The 13,502-nt window shown below is 41.0% G+C and overlaps 1 long non-coding RNA gene across 1 annotated transcript in view; it reads left to right on the forward strand.

The window, feature by feature from the left end:
- The window catches only part of LOC135579673 (uncharacterized), a 257,122-nt gene extending 244,525 nt beyond the window's left edge, over positions 1 to 12,597 (forward strand). The window contains exon 4 of the long non-coding RNA XR_010473280.1: positions 10,705 to 12,597. This is a non-coding gene — a long non-coding RNA (uncharacterized LOC135579673). The remainder of the gene's footprint in view (positions 1 to 10,704) is intronic.
- The last annotated feature ends 905 nt before the right edge of the window (positions 12,598 to 13,502 follow it).

Below are 13,502 nucleotides of genomic sequence, written 5' to 3' on the forward strand. Positions count from 1 at the left end.
CTAGAATTTAAGACACCAGAAGAATATTTTACCTGCCACACCTGATCATGGCAGGTAAATGGCTTCCTCACTAGCTATGAGCTTTTTCTTCACTGCTTCCCCATTATCTTTTTTTAGGATTGTACTGTTTCCATGCTGATACTGTTCTGTGAAAACAATTCTCCTTTCTGCCAACCCTTTTTCTAGAGAAACATAAGTTGTGGTTCTGTTTTTAAGACACTTAAGCTTTGCACTTAAACCTCTGTTGCATTTGAAGAATACAAGATTATTTTCTCCTCGTTTAAAGCCCTTCCCCTGTGGTGGAGTAAAAGCTCTTGTCCTGTATAAAAACTTTGTTTCATTGATGACAACAAGCACTATATTTACAGCAGTTGGATTGTTGCATGACATCACTCTAGGACAGCTAAAAATTTATTCTAACATTAGACATAGGCTGATGTTGGATGTGGGAGGTCAGACGCAAGGAGCGGGTGGCGTGCCTGAAACGCTGCCTTTTTATTGTGGTTCTGTTGTCTAAAAGCAGAACATCTCTACCACTTCCTTTCAAAGACTCCTGCCTCTCCAGTGCTTCCTGTGATGGATGAGTCTCTTCTTTCCACCTCACATTTTATTTTGAATGGTTAATATTGTAGTATTTTACCACTAAATTATTCATGTTTGCTCACAGTTTGACGTGATTGTAATATATGGGAAATTTATTGGCCTAGGAAAGACAGGTAGCATTAGTAATACGTACAAAAATAATAACAACCCCTTGGGATAGAAAGTGGAATAGATTTTTAACCCTTCTTGTGTTTGCACAGAATGTTACAGGCACTCATGTCCTGTAGCCACTGTTTGTCAAATGGGTTTCCAGATGCATATTGACAATATTTTGGCAGTAACTAAGTCGTAGTGTTTAAACTGAAACTTAAATGGGACCTCATTTCTTTTCTCCCTATTTCTTTTTTGTAGCCACTCATGTCATAGAAGTGGATTATGGGAAATCATATTATTGCCTTTAAAACTGTTAGCTCTCTGTGAGATCTGCAAGGCTTGGTACTTTTGTTTTTCTGTTTGTGTGTTAAATAAAACCATCGCTGTACGAAGTGTCTATCCAACATAACAAAACAAAAGGAGATCTCAAAAACTAAAATCAAGTCAGATTTGTGAACAACAACTCGGCGTTTAAAAACTTTTGAAAATATCTGAGTCATCCTTGATTTTGCCTGTCAAATTACTGGCTTATGGAGATGTTAACAATTATATTTATGAAGCATTTTCTCCAGTCATTTAATTTGTTTTGTCACTACTTTGGCTTTCATTACATTTTATCTCTTTTGTTGTTTCTTCCCAACTTTATGGCCAACTAAAACATTATATTATTACTGTGGAGATCTAGCACAGATGGTTCAAATCCCGGGCTCAGCACATGGCTGGAAGGCATGTAGAGAGGGCTAAGATGAGGAAGCCTCCTGCTCAGGCAACAGAACATTTGCTCAGCTGCTCCATGGAAGCTTCTCCCTCCATCTGGCCTCATGTAGTCCCAGCCCTTTTCCTCAGTCCTGAGAAGAGCAGGATGGGAAGCTGAGCCTCCTTGGCTGTGTTTTTCCCTTCTTGGATTTCCTTTTTGCTTGTGCCAGTACAATGTGCAATGTCTTTCCCACCCTTCTACAAGGGAATTTGCTTGGTTCTGATGAGAAGAATGTTTAAATGTCAGGGGAAGGGATGGGGACTGTATTTCTGTACATATAATTTATCAAATGTTTGTGAATAGAGCTTGAGGTTCAGCTGTCTGGCGGAGGAAGATACCTATGCATTTAGATACCACCTTTTCTAGCACATAAAAGGCAAGGTCCATTTGAAGTTGTGAGGAGAACTTTACATGGGACACTTGTATTCCATAAAAAAATCCCGCATTTTGTGGTGTATTATGTGGATTCAAAACAAACCCCCACATAAACAAACCAACACAAAACCAAACAACAACCACCCCTCTGTCACATTCCTTAATTCCAAATCACAAGATTCATACTACTTTTTGTACTGGGAAGGTGGTTTATTCTGTGAGCAAGCCACTGAAATGCCCTGATGAGGGGGGGCAGGAAAGCGGTTTCCTTTTTTTCCCTGCAATTTCGTCTGCTGTTCTCAGTTATTATCTGCAAAGTTGTGAAATTCGGTTAAATCATTTTAGTCATCTCTTGGCTGCAGGAAATGTGTAACTAGGAGGTATAAAGAATTATGAATTTGTTGAAGAGTTACATATCAGCCATGTGAATGTTTTGTTTTTATACTATTTCTCCTGGCTTTATTGTAGCTAGAGATGTACTCAGTTTTATAGGGCTCCCAGAGAGATCGATTAATATTTCTTTAAATATTAAATCAAAGAATGCAAGAGGGTACTGAGGAGTTTCTAGAGGAGCAAAGAACTCCAAGAAATGCTGTTCAAATTTATTTCCTCTTTGACACACTGAAATATTTTTTAAATCACTGGGTGGCTTGTCTTCCATAGACTCATGCAGGAAACGTTCTGCCCTAGCTTATGAGCATATTCCCAAGTTTCATCTGAGAAAAACATCAAAATTACCTTGAAAGCACCCACCCAATACTTTTCTTGGTAAGATTTTGGAGAAAATATTTTTCCAGTTCTGAACAGCTGAGTTCTTATTTTAAAAGGGCTTTTTGGAGGTGGGGTGGGTGCAGGCTCTCCTTGCTATGTGGCTGAGCTCGCCACAGTTATAAAATACCAATACGTGGCACCATCTTTTGCCAGCAGGCTGTTTGGAAAAAAATTAACAGAAAATATTCTGTCAGGAAAAACAAGGAAAGCAAAATGCAGCTGAGCATAACATTATAATGCCTCAGACTTTAAACATGAGAACAAAGTCCTCCCTGTTCCTGTCCTTGCACTGTTCAAATGCTACTGTTTTACAGATGCTGGAGTAGATGAAGCAAACAGCTACAGGTGTTTGTTACTATGTAAGTTATATTTGGAATTTACAGAACTCTTCTTCTGCATGTTAGGTGCTAACACATCTGTTGAAGCTGTAACAGTGTGTCCTGTGACAATCTCAGTTCAAGACACTTTGTACTGCCTGCAGTTTGTCTCTGTCTCAGTGCAGCAGCATGCAGCCCCTCAGGTTTTGATCTCATTTTGAGCCAAGGTGCTGTCCTGAGCACAGTTCAACCCCACAAGTAGTTGCATCAGCACAACTGGTGATGTGGACCTGTAGTTGAACAGAAACAATGCATTTAATCCAAAATGAAGTCCATAACATGTATAAATCCCACTGGAAGGGCAGACCTAGAAGCCAGGAGCCTTCAGCTGGCCTCCTGCATCTAGAGGAACTGCAGCACTGGCAGCAGCCAGAAGAGATGGTTCACATATGGCAGTAAAACAATTCTTCAGTCAATAACCTTTTGAGAAAATATTATCGGGCAAAAAGACATAGTTTCAGTAAATGGCATGGCACAAATATCCACTATCCATACATTAAAACAACCCATACATTACATGGGTTTATCAGCTGGTACTTGGAGGACTGCAGCCTAATTCAGTCTGACCTGCAGACAATACATTTGGTTCTTTTGGTGGGTTGGATAATGGGAAAAATCTTAATTAGTAAGCATACATTCATAGTCTAACATGTAAAACGTATTAAAAGCATTAAATCAGAAGCACTCTGAAAGTGTATGGTTGTCAAAGAGTGAATCTGAAATGTGAACTTACAGCAACTTTTCCCTTAAATATTGAGAACATTTTTCCTCTTTTGTTCTTCTTTCCCTTTTGGTGATTTCTAGTGCTTCCATGAATTTCAGATGAAGTCTGCTTAAGTGGTGGACAGGTGTAACTTATCAGGGGACAAATGGGGAATAGCACAATCATTAATCACAAAGCATAAGCCCTGGGCATGGAGTCAAAATGCATTGTCTGCCCAACAGTTTTCTACAGATTACTTGATAACGATATTAAGATTGATCACACAGTACTGATCTTTCAGGTGATGTGAGCTGACCTACTTTTAAAGGGGGTTAATTTGCAATTTCACTGCAGCAAATAGAGATGTTGGGCTTGTGTAATGTAATTTACTAATAGGATTCAAAACATGCACAACCTTAACCCTATTTTGGGAAGGAAGTATGATCAATTCACTTTGTCAGTCCTCTTTCCTACAGGGAAGAATCATTTTTGCAGAGATCAGTTTTTCAGACATTATTATTGCTACAGTGAGATACATAGTGAATGAGAAAGGTGTAAAGTCTCATTACAATAAACAACATACTATAGAACAATGCCTGATCCAACCTGGTCCCAAATCTAAATAGGCGAAAAAGCAAGAAGAAAAATTGTTATAATTCCTCCTTTATGGAGGCATAGAGAGCTGGTCCCACACGATAATTCTGCCTCTGCAGCCCAAGTTTTGTCTCTTCTCTGTCCTCCCAGAATGTGTGGGGAGAGCTGGGCATCAAAGCACCGTAGTGTGAAGCAATTGAATTCACAGGACACCCCATTCAGTTGATGCCTGTGTGGTTGGCATTGTGTTTCTCTGCTGATCTTTCTACCAGGCGTCACAACAAGCCCGCCTGCTTCTGGGCATCTTCTCATGCTTGTGCATCTTTGTAGTTGTCATGTGCCCAGGGCATAATGTTTTCTGAGTTACAACTGAGCTGCCCAAACAAGAAGGACAAAGCTGGTGCAGTGACAGTAGCAAGGGTCTGCCACAACTGCAGATGACCAGAGAATTCTGTCACCAAAAGGCAGCTCCAAGGCCAGCACAGCACAAGAGCAGCCATGGCCTCAGGCAGGGACCCAGGGCAAGGGCTGAGCTTGCGAGAATCTCTCCGGCCAGTGAACCCTCGGGGTCAGGTGGGGGTGAGTACACCTTGGGGGACCCAGGGGAGGCTCACCAGGGCAATTAGAACCTGTTGCTGTGTGCTGAGGTTCATTATAAAGCTGTCTAGTTTATCCATATGAGCTGCTTATGAAGACAGAAGGATGAGTGTCTTCCTCTTGCTGACAGCAAGAGGACAAATCTTAAGTCCCTGCTACAAGGCATGGTAGGTTATAAAGATTAAACATGGACAAAGCAATGCATGTTCTCTTAAATGAATTATTGAAATATTTGAATTATTTTAGCAGAAAACATCATATGGAAAACTTTGATATTGAAAGTGTTTTATATGATTAAAAACCAGATTTTTAAGAAGGAAAGTGCTAAGAAGAAGGTGTTGATGTTAATTTATAGTAGTCATAGCAACATAGTTCTCGCTTCTGTCACATTCTGGTCTTTCAGGATTTGAGGGGAGGGAAGAGAGGCCAGGTTTTGTTGTTTTGTGAGTAGAGTTTGCTCAGCTAGGATTGTGCTTTGTTTGAGCTTTTCTGTAGTCATGTCACCAAGCATACAGTTACTTTAGCGTAATCACTTCATACTATCAGAAATGATTCAGAGAAGACAACAGACCTAAAGGAGCAGTTTGAAAATTGGAGCAATTGCTTCCATGCTGTTATTTCTAGAGTCAATTCTGGGGGGCCTTGACTCATCCAAAACATTCGCTGAGAGATTCCAGATGCCTAAATTGTTGTTGCAGGTATTTTCTGTGGGCCATGTACCTAAAGCTTTATCATTACAGTACTGATCATTTTAACAGTTAAAGTTCTCGTTTGGATCTACACTGAAGTGATTTTTCTCCAAAGTACTGTTTTAATTAAAAGAGAAATCTTGCTCTCAAGAGACGGTGGTTTTTCTAGAGGATGCAAGGAGTCTGTTCTGAGCTGGAGCTATGTGTTCAGTAGGTGCCTGAAGAAAGAACTGACCTTTCTAGATACCCACAGGGTTGCAGCAGCAGCAGCCCATCTTTTTTTCCTGGCACCGACCAGACCAACCTGCTTGCTGTGGGTCTGGGTTTGTGCTGCTGAGCCTGGGAACATTTCACAGCAGGTCTGACTCTTAGGAGTCAAAAGCGCTCTGCTGATTTACAGAAGCTCTGCTCGCTTGTTCATCACCCAGCTCTGTGCCTGCGCTGGGGCTTGGGGACAGCAAAGCCACTGTGGTTGATAGCTGCTCTCATGCTGCCGCCTGCAGACGCACTGGGGGCGTCTCGGCTGGTCTGGATGCAGAAATTACGCATTTTCTTTCTGCAACTTTCTTTCTTTTGGCAATAGCTTTGAGCAATTAATTGAAGGGACTCAAGGAATTAATTGAAATTAATTTTCCTGCAATGAATGAAACACAAAAATACATACTCTCTGTTTCAGTTAAAGGTGTGTTCTGTACAATCAGTTCTGTTTGTTTTTTTTTTTCTGTTTTTTTTTTTTTAATTATTTTTTAAAATTGTTATTATAATTAGAAGACAAAAAGCTGACTGCAGCAGGACAGAAATAACCAAACTGTCCCCACTTAGAGAAGCTAGTCTGGTTTTGGTCACCATAGAAATGAAAAGCTCTAAAAAAATGTCTCTGAGAGCAAACTATTTCAGGAAGGCAATCTATTAATTGTTAATGTATTTCAAGATATTAAACAGACGTAGAAGCTAAATATACCAAGCCTCAGACATGTTTATGTATACTACTTTAGAATAAGTGCTGCACTTCAGCTTCTAGCAATACAAAAAAGGGTATACCTGTTCCTCACATGTCCTGTTAGTCCTCTGGTCAGAGAAGACTGTGGCAGTACAGCTCTGCTCACAAATTGCTCCTTCAACAACTTTTCCCTTCTTGACATGGTGCAGGCAGGATGCTCTGTAAGCCAGTGCGTACCATAAATTTCACCTAATGATCCAAGTATAGAGAGAAAAGAGAAACCTCAGTGACAAATATAATATTTTAAAGAAATATTAAGCTAGCTGGCAGTTATAATTTACATTTAAAATTCTAAAATTAATAAATAAGCTTTTTTTTATAGGCCATAAAATAAAAATAAGTTAGGAGTGCTTTTGTGTATTCTTAATTAGTAGACCAGCTTCTACTGTAAATGAGAATTAGCTGGCAGTTATATTTTATGTTTAAAGTTCTAAAATGAGTACATAAGCTTTTTTTAATAGCTCATTCAAAAAATAGGAGTATTTTTTGCATAATCTGATCGCCAATGTAAAATTTGTACTTTAATTAGTAAAGCAACTCCTCCTGTAAATGAGAATTAGTTTGGTAACTGTTACTTGGAATAATAGGCATACCTGTTGTTCTAATTGGTAATTGATTTTTTTTCTTATTGGCAAAATATAGAAAAAATATTTAATAATTTAACTTTTTTGATAAAGAATTTGAAATGTTCTGCTTTGTCTGGTGACTCACACTGAAAACATTTTCCAAATTGCATCAAAATAGACAAGGCCACTGTATTCTTGACTTGTAAGACTATTTTAATTTTAGAATGTGCTTTAATGTGAAAAAGGAGAAAAAGCTGTTTTAAGATATCTCATGTGAAATCAAACAATATATTTTAAATAATTTATTTCAACTGCAGTTAAAATTTTCCTAAATTGGTACTTGCATATGAATTTTTAAAAATTCTGTTTAGTCCCCAAAAGACTGATTTTTCAGATTTGTTTTTTTTGGGGGGGGGGGGGGGGGGGGGGGGTTTTTTTGGTCCTTTCTGATTTTGAGACAAAAAACTTTCATGTATTGTACCCAATCAGTGGCGTAAGATTTTTTTAGGTTGTTTGTTTCTTTGTTTTTGTTTGTGTGTGTGTTTTTGTTGTTGTTGTTGTTTTGGTTTGGAGTTTTTTTTGGTGGTTTGGTTTGGTTGGGTTTTTTTTCCCTGAGAAAGACACAAAGCACTTTGATCCTGGGCCTTCTTACTCTTGAAACCCATCAAAGCCCTTTCTGCCATCGATCCCTTTTAGATGCTGCAGCTCCATGTGTTCTGTCCCTACACAGGTACATTAGTCCCGTGCTGGCTGGCTCCTGGTGTGTCACCCCTCGCAGTGACGCCACAGCTGACACCATGTCATACGGTGCCATTCTGCTCCCTGCTCTTTGCTGGTTTGGTCTATGTTTCTCCAGGTTTCGCACAAGGGGAGCAGTGCGGTGCTGGAAAGGTCTGGGGGTTGTGTGTACCGAACAATATAAAGATGTTATTAAGCAAAGCTGTTCAGTGTGCAGCAGGGGAGGATCAGGGGTTACCAGAGCAAAGCGTTTTTTCAGCATGCCGGCCAGCATACACTATGCCCACCGCTCTCCTCACCACCTGCTTTTATTGTCTGTGTGGCTGCAGAATTCAGGGGGCGCTGCAGGAGCTGCTGTCCGGAGCTTGGGATCCCTGCTGTGGCACAGCACTGCATTCGGTCTGGTACAGTTTATTATCACCTGGAATGTGTTTGGTGGAACATGTGCGTGCTGCAAGTCCTGCTTGCAGGGGGACAGGGAGTGATGCTGCCTGGCAGCGTGATGCTGGACGTGGCTTTGGACATGACTTTAAATTTGTATGAAATAAGTATTACAAGTTTTCCTTTTATTTATTTATTTTTTTTTTCTTCACTAGTTCTGTTAAATGGTAAAGAGTACTTGTTAATAGTGGGGTTCGTCACACGTTATATTTTTGTTGGATGGCTTTTCACAAAGGCAGTGCTTTCTACATGCTTTTCAATAAGAGAATGTGCAGGCTGTAATAAGTCATTCAAACTTCTGAACAGTTCTAAGCCATTTTCACTCGAAAAGTGCTTATCTTCTCAGAATAGTGGTGAATAAAATAATGCCACCACAAATATAACAGGTGCTTTACTGTGGTGAGTACAGAAAACCTTACCCAAGAAGAAACTAGGCAGTAAAATAACTTTTTAGTCACACCAGCCTCAAAACCCCTTGTGCGGTTCTGGCCCTGACTTCAGCCTACGCGTTCTTCTGCGTGCCAGGGCTGCGGGTGGCTTGGGAAGCCCGGCTGCAGCCCCAGGCTCAATTTGTTTGCCGGCCCCTGTGCCCCAGCATGAGCATTCGGGTGGGCTGACTTTAAACGTCATCTACTTTGCCCTCCGTTGCAGGAGTGTTTTAAGCCCTAGGACTCCTGCCTCCCAGCAAAGTGGTTTACTGCCTGGTCTGCAGGATTTCTGCAATGTAGCTGCTTCTGAAGGTTCATAAAAATGTTTTTTTTCTAGAGGAAGGTATGGGTGCCTCACTGGAAGAGCCATCCACAGCAGTCTTCGGCTTCATGGGCAGAAAACAGATTGTTAGCTTACTTCACTACCTTGCTCTCACCCGCTTCCCATCCAGTTTGTGTCCAGTGTCCAAGATAAAATTCATGTCAGATACCTGCCGTGTATGCAAGCAGCTAAGCCATGGTAAGCCTCCCGGTGTCAGCAGTTGTGAGCTGGGAGATACAGAGAGAAAAACGCTGCCTAAACCCCGTGCAGACCCTTGCAGTCAATGATGCTGTGTATGGAGACTTTACTGCTTAGTTGGGATTTTATTATTTTTGTTAAACACGCAGCTGCGTTGGCTTCCAGTGCCATCTTGTGGGCTGTGATTTTATTACTCTGGTAGGCAGGGTTACAGTAAATATATTTAAAGCCCGTACATGTGGGTGTGTTCCTTTCTGTACACTGTTGTGTCCCTCAGGAATGTTTCATTTACAGATGTTTATGCTCATTTCCGACATTTAAGGTAGATATGAACTAGAAGTTGAAACATTTCATAGAAAAGTAACTAGAACTACAAGTTTGCAAATAGGCTGTATTACAAAAGCTTGTCTTTTCCTTTAATGGAGACTTCAGAGAGAGAGCATAAATGTTTTAAGCTTTCTAAGTAATAGAGCTGCTTGTTTGCACTTGGAAGTGCTGTCTCTGTATTTGCACATCTTCTTGTATCTTTTCATGTAAGTGGTATAGAGATTGTACTCTCCCATTTATAACATTTTATGCATTTTGAACTCATGATGTAGACCACTTTCACATTTAAAAATGGTAATCTAGACCCCTTCTTTAATTTTCTAGACACTGGTTTTGTCCCTTTGATGCTCAAGTGGGTTTAAGGCTTCTGTAATTCAAAACTTTTTATTTTGTTCTTCTGAATAATGTTGATAAGTATTGTGGGAAAACAATACATAATACCTCAAGCTTTATGGGTAAAGTGTGGATCTATTTTCTACATTTTTTTCAGCTGTTGGCCAAACTCCCTTGTCTCAGTGCTTACACTGATACAACAGAAGTATAAATCCAAACCCTAACCTCATTTGTCCTATGGGGGGTGTTACTTAAGGAGATTTTGTGGATGTGCCACTAGCTACTGTTATGTATTGTCCTGTACCTTCCCAGGAGCTGGATGATGCTTTTAGGCCCTCTCATTCTGCTGACCCAAGCCCTAAGCTGCTTAAGTGCAGGGATGAGCCACTGGCTCTCCCTGGGTGGTGCTCACCACCTCCCCAAAGCTGGATGGTCCTGCAAGGAATTCAGCTCTGGAGTGTTTTTTACTCTGTTAACCCTAACTCTGGAATTGGTCCTTCCCACTCTAGTTTTACAGGCAGTGTTGGCAGAGGAGCTGTGGGTGAGATTCTGATGCTTTCTGCATAGAACAAACCATACCGCCTTCTCCATGCTGGCCCCGGCTGCTACACACAAAGGCAGGGGTTGACTTTTTTTGCAGCATCATCCAGGTCTTTAGGTGGAAGAGACAACATTACTTGGAAAGATTCTGCTATTTAGTCACTTGTCCTGTTTGCTCTCCTTTTGTTTAAGTGCATGCATACTCGCATTTGTTTGTTTGTTTGCTTGTTGTTTGTTTGTTTTGTTTTTTAGGTTACAAGACAGTTTAGGTAAAGCTAGTTTGGTGCACACCATGCTGCTTTGGAGTTCTCTCTGTGTTTGGGCCTTGGGTAGGTGAGTGTTTAAGGCCCTTGGTCACTTCCATTGTTAATGGGTGAGCACGAGGAGTGTGGTTGCTCACCATGTCTGGAGATTCACAGTCCAGCCTGTTGTGACTAAAATGAGGACTTCTGAAATGCTTTAAAAAGCAAGTGTTGTACCATGGCCTTGGCATTTCCCTGTAGAGCATTATCTGGTGGCATGTCCAAGCTTCCCAGAGAAGCTGTTCGGTTGGCACTGTCGTGACTGTGGTGATTGGGATGGCCTTGGGGCTGAGTGCACTAAGGTGGTAGTTGGCACAATGGAGAGGACATGCAGGGGTTTTTTGCCTTTTGAAGGCAGTGGGCACTTTTCCACTGAGTCACCAAGAGTTGCCTGAGCTGCTCTTAGGCCTGTGCCTGCATTGTCACCACTGGTCCAAACAGTGCATTGAGAGTGGTGATAAGAAATGCTAATGAAAAGGAAGCAAATTGGGAGTTACAAGAAGCTTCATTTTCTCCACTTGTACAAATGTGGTAAGCAAGCAGAAAGGGATGACTTTCCTGCCTCAGTGTTAGCAACTTTATGGCAGAATAAACAATGTTCCTTAGGACTTTTATGAAGAAGCTGAGAATGCAGAGCTCCAAGCGTTAGCATTTTAGATGAGTTAAGCTATCTAGACCACATATGAAAAATTCATTACCTACTGAGCAGCTAACGTGCCCATCAGTTATGGCACAAACTGTTCTGTCTTTTGGAAACCAGAGGGGACAAAACTCAATATCGTTCAGGTGGCTTGTAATTGCTTTGTTTTACACAACACTGCATAAAGTGACTGAGTCCCAAAGTTGAAGGTGTTGCAATAAAGATCTTAAATGGGTTTGCATGTGGAGGAAGGAATGCTAAGTGCCTGAAACTTGTTAGCAAGAGATTTTTTTTTAAGCACATTTCAATTGACTGGCAAAGGGTATTTGCCCCCCAGTAGTTAGTATGCTGCTTCCTGAGTGGAAAAAAGAAAAACCCAACAACAACAAAAACAACAACCAAAACCAAATCATAAAAAAAGTTGTGTGTATGCACTGTATACCATATATATATATTGATATATATATTTACAGACACACACACATACTGTAGTTTGCTTTGTAGTTAAGAGTACAGCTGCATGACAATAATTTGTGGCATTAATAGCTGTATCAGAAATGGAAATGATAGTTGTCAAATAGTCTGCAGTGATAGACTTCACATTTTAGCTAAGAGCTCCGCATACTTTCGGGGGTTTGCTATTTTTTTTCCCACTCCAGAAACTCAGTATCTGTGGCCCTGAGGATGGCAGATACCCCTAGAAGGACAGTTAATTGAGTTATGTTACAAATCACAGTTGAGGACCTGCTCTAACCATTGTCTTTCTTCCAATCTGGTTATGGTTTAGGTTTGTTGGCCATGCAAAGAAGAGCATCTTAAGTTAGGCCAGGCATACTGTCAAGTAAGTCCCAAGCAGTCACTTAGATGGCTAGTATTTGAAGAGGCCATATGTTCACTCTGCTGATTTAGGCACTCTGTGACCCCTCCTGAGGAAAAGCTGTTCAGATACAGCTTTATGGGCCATAAGATCAGGATTGCTGTTCCAGATGTCTCTCCATTTGATGTGCCAGACCATTAAATTGCCCCATAAATTCACTTAGTTTCACATTGACAGAGGAGAAAGAGTTGGTTGGTTCACTTGGGTACCGTAAATTGTCCTCCAGAAAAGTCTTTGTCCATTGGTTATACATTATGTGAAGGGGACAAGGTGACTTGTCCTGCTAAGCCAGACTGGCATTGCAGTGATCCCTCTGCTCAACCTGGCAGGCTCAGGGCTCTTGGTCTTATTGGAAGACAAAAGGATTAGGAATTTTTTTTCCGAAACTCTTCTATTTGCCAACAAACTAAAGCAGGGATTACAGAAAGGTGAGTTAACCTTTGTGATTCTGAAAGTGGCCGCAAAGGTTGCGTGATGCTGTGGCAAAGGATCAGAGGCACCATCCCGGGTCCCAGGCACCCCTTGCCACCACAGCAGGGATGCTTGGTGGGGAGGCAGCTCTTTGCAGGGGTGTGGCGCTGCTAGGGTGCCTCCTGCTGCTGTTGGATGCCCTGATAAACCTGCCCTGAAACAGCTGCTTGGAAATACCGAAAGTCTTTCTAGTAAGAGCAAACAGCTAAATGCCCGTGGAGTTTTACTGGACCAGACTGCCTTCAGTTATCAGTGAGTACCTCCTGGCTTGTTATCTGTAGGTCCACCTCAGCCTTGTTACGCTTTAGTTTTACAATAGGGTGTTTTTTTTTTCCATGAACACACTGGGCCTGGCTGCAAGATATTACTTACAGTTGCATTTCCACAGCATCAGCTCTGCTGAGTGACTTCCCCAGCTGTTGCACTTTTCTGTGTAATTGTCAATGACATACACTTGCAGTACACCTGAGTAGTCTTTTAGTAACACAAAATATCAGTTGAAAGTTGCACAAAATCTCAGACTCTTTGAAAGCTCATTTTAAATATTTTTTTTTCATTCATGTATCACCAGGCTTTAAAATGTGTTCTTTTAAGTAGTTTTCTCTTTTATTTTTGACACCACCAGCAACAAAACTGGCATGAGAGTAATACAGGGTAATCTGAGTAACAATCCTAAATTACCGTGTGGTTTCTTATAGACAAAAAAACTATTTGACCAAAAACTCGATGCAAATAACTTTCAAGTGGAAAGAATGGCTCT

This window comes from Columba livia, chromosome 5 (assembly GCF_036013475.1).
Source record: "Columba livia isolate bColLiv1 breed racing homer chromosome 5, bColLiv1.pat.W.v2, whole genome shotgun sequence".
Classification (NCBI taxonomy): Eukaryota; Metazoa; Chordata; class Aves; order Columbiformes; family Columbidae; genus Columba; species Columba livia.